We start from the raw sequence: 3,464 nt of genomic DNA on the forward strand, positions 1-3,464 counted from the left end.
TGTGTTAACATACAAGAGGAGCAAAATGAACTAAAAAAGTAATTCTTCAGTTTTTAACCAAAATTAGGAGAAATATACAGAATTTAGAGCTTTCTGGATTCAAAAATAAAACTTTCTCTTTTCTAGCTCCTCCAGGCAGCAAAAGATCCTGGAAGAGATGACCTCAGAGCAAAGACCAAATCCAGGACCCTTCTGGCAAAACATGATCCCAAGAGTAATTTTGCATCAGTGAGGTAGCTCATTTGTTGAGACCTTAGGAAGTGTTGAGGATATTCCTCATAGACTCTTTTTCTACACAGAAAGACTTCTAAGAACCTTAAATGGCATGTCTTATAAACACTCTCACCCACACAATAGAGCTCCTGAGAATATTAAGACGTTGTTCCACAGCACCCTGATTTCCAGGCCAAGGTAGGGGGGTCTGTCTCAAAAACAACTGTGCATGTGACTTCTGTCTAATCAAGTGACCCTGTAAGATTTATAGGACACTCGCACAGTTTAAGAAATCTGTACTCATAAGGTATCATCAGCTTGGACTAAAAGATGCAAACATAGTTTAAGATGAAAAGAAGTCTGAGATATGTTCATCGGCTTGCTCCTTTCTGCCCGTGGATGCCACCAAAGAAGCATCATTAAAGTCTCTCTTCTTCCTGCTGTCGTGTCTAAGTCAGAGTCTCCTAAAGAGCCCGAACAGCTGAGGAAGCTCTTCATTGGAGGGTTGAGCTTTGAAACAACTGGTGAGAGCCTGAGGAGCCATTTTGAGCAATGGAGAATGCTCAGAGACTGTGTGGTCATGAGAAATCCAAACACCAAGCACGCCAGGGGCTTTGGGTTTGTCATATATGCCACTGTGGAGGAGGTGGATGCAGCCATGAATGCAAGGCCACACAAGGTGGATGGAAGAGTGTGGAACCAAAGAGAGCTGTCTCAAGAGAAGATTCTCAAAGACCAGGTGCCCACTTACTGTGAAAAAGATATTTGTTGGTGGCATTAAAGAAGACACTGAAGAACATCACCTTAGAGATTATTTTGAACAAATGGAAAAATTGAAGTGATTGAAATCAGGACTGACCAAGGCAGTGGCATAAAAAGGGACTTTGCCTTTGTAACCTTTGACGACGATGACTCTGTGGATAAGATTGTCATTCAGAAATACCTGTACTGTGAATGGCCACAGCTGTGAAGTTAGGAAAGCCCTGTCAAAGGAAGAGATGGCTAGTGCCTCATGCAGCCAAAGAGGTCGAAGTGGTTCTGGAAACTTTGGTGGTGGTCGTGGAGGTGGTTTTGGTGGGAATGACAACTTTGGTCATGGAGGAAACTTCAATGGTTGTGGTGGCTTTGGTGGCAGCCATGGTGGTGGTGGATATGGTGGCAGTGGGGATGGCTATAATGGATTTGGTAATGATGGAAGCAATTTTGGAGGTGGTGGAAGCTACCATGACTTTGGCAATTACAACAATCAGTCTTCAAATTTTGGACCCATGAAGGAAGGATTGGAGGCAGAAGCTCTGGCCCCTGTGGTGGTGAAGACCAATACTTAGCCAAACCATGAAACCAAGGTGGCTATGGCTGTTCCAGTAGCAGCAGTAACTATGGCCGTGGCAGAAGATTTTAATTAGGAAACAAAGCTTAGCAGAAGAGGAGAGCCAGAGAAGTGACAGGGAATTACAGGTTACAACAGATTTGTAAACCCAGCCAAGCACAGTGGTGGCATGGCCTAGCTGCTACAAAGAAGACATGGTTTAGACAAATACTCACGTGTATGGGCAAAAAACTCGAGGACTGTATTTGTGACTAATTGTATAACAGGTTATTTTAGTTTCTGTTCTGTGGAAAGTGTAAAGCATTCCAACAAAGGATTTTAATGTAGATTTTTTTTTTGCACCCATGTGATTGATTGCTAAATGTAATAGTCTGATAATGATGCTGAATAAATGTCTTTAAAAAAATGAAAAGAAGTCACTGGGCACTAAGTTTATATTGATAGAAAGAAAGCTTGAGGAAGCTACTCAGCTGTAAATATAGGCCATTTCTTATGCAAAAGGAAAGATGACTCAGAGGGTGAAAACAAAAGCCTAAGTGGTGGAACCAAGAGCCACAGAGGACCACTCTAGGGAGTAGAAATGAATTTTAATCAAAGAATTGGCAACATTTTCTCAACTTAATTTCAGAATTGCTATGAACAAGTGACTGCTCTATGCTTCCTATTTTCCCTTTCATGAATGGGATTTCTATTTCAATTTTTCATCACTGCCTACCCATTGTATTTGTGTGTTGGGTGGGAAGCAGATTCTTTGTCTTTTTACTTCATCAATCTTCAGGTTCACGGTAGCCGAACCCAAGAACCTTAGAAACCTTAAGCCGAACCCAAGAAAACTTAAGCTCGCCTAGATATGATTGAGGTGACATGATCCTGGATTTAAAGCTCAAACCTAGTGCCATGATATGAGTAGACTTTAATGGCCTTGGAAGGGAGAAAAATCTATTTTGCACTGAGGAAGGACATACATCATTGAGAAACAGAGGGTGGACTGTGGTGGCTAGTCTCTAAGGATGGCCATCCATTGTACCATGGCACTCGGTATTCATATCCTTGCATAAAGCCCTCCCACATTGAATCTGGGCTGGCCTGTGACTTGAGTTAACCAGTAGAATAAAGCAGAAGTGATGCTACACTATTTCTAAGCCTAGTCTTTAAAAGGATGTACTGATTTTGTTTCCCGCATCTTGGAATGCTGGCTTTGAGAAACCCTAAGCTGCCGTGTAAGAAGTTCTGCGACAGAGGCCATATCTGCGGAGTGGCCATAAGAACAGAAGAGGTCTTGAGTCTGCTTAGAGAATGAACAGGCACAGTGATCCCAGTAAAGCCCAGATGACTCTAACCACAGTCACCAACTGACAGCGACCACATGAGAGACTCCAAGTGAAACAAGCAGAACTGCCCACCTAAGTCAACCCATGAAACTATGACAGATAATAAAATGATGCTTATTTTAAGTCACTAGGTATTAGAGAGACTTGTTAACAGCAAAGATGATCAAAACATACTTATTTACATGACTCCTGAGGACTCCATGGCAATGAGTTTGAACCTATCCACAACCAAGGCTCAGAAATAAATAGGCATGTCCAGTGGGCTTAGGAAGAGGGCCACCACAAGCCAGACTCCAGAGAGGAGTGTGCCACAGTGAGCCAGGCCTGAGGATAAGTGTTGAATAGATGGAAACATTTGTTCTGAGTTCAAATGAGGCTCAACTTAAGCCACACTTATCCGTCCACCTGGTTCCCTATATACTATGGGGCTAAAAAGCAAGATTATCAGGAAAAAAAAGTTAAAAAAAAACCTTATCATTATGAGCCTAAGCAATTCTGCCAGAAAGATAACTTTTTTCTCTTCCACCTCACTCTCATCCCTTGTCCCAATCCCTACTGAAGAGTGGAGCCAAAAAAAAAAAGTAACCAAC

The 3,464-nt window shown here is 42.2% G+C and overlaps 1 pseudogene; it reads left to right on the top strand.

Annotated features, from left to right (window-relative positions):
• Positions 1–580: 580 nt before the first annotated feature.
• On the top strand, positions 581–1,615 carry LOC117094172 (annotated as a pseudogene).
• The last annotated feature ends 1,849 nt before the right edge of the window (positions 1,616–3,464 follow it).

The sequence above is a fragment of the Trachypithecus francoisi genome, unplaced genomic scaffold (assembly GCF_009764315.1).
Source record: "Trachypithecus francoisi isolate TF-2019V2 unplaced genomic scaffold, Tfra_2.0 Lachesis_group13, whole genome shotgun sequence".
NCBI lineage: Eukaryota > Metazoa > Chordata > Mammalia > Primates > Cercopithecidae > Trachypithecus > Trachypithecus francoisi.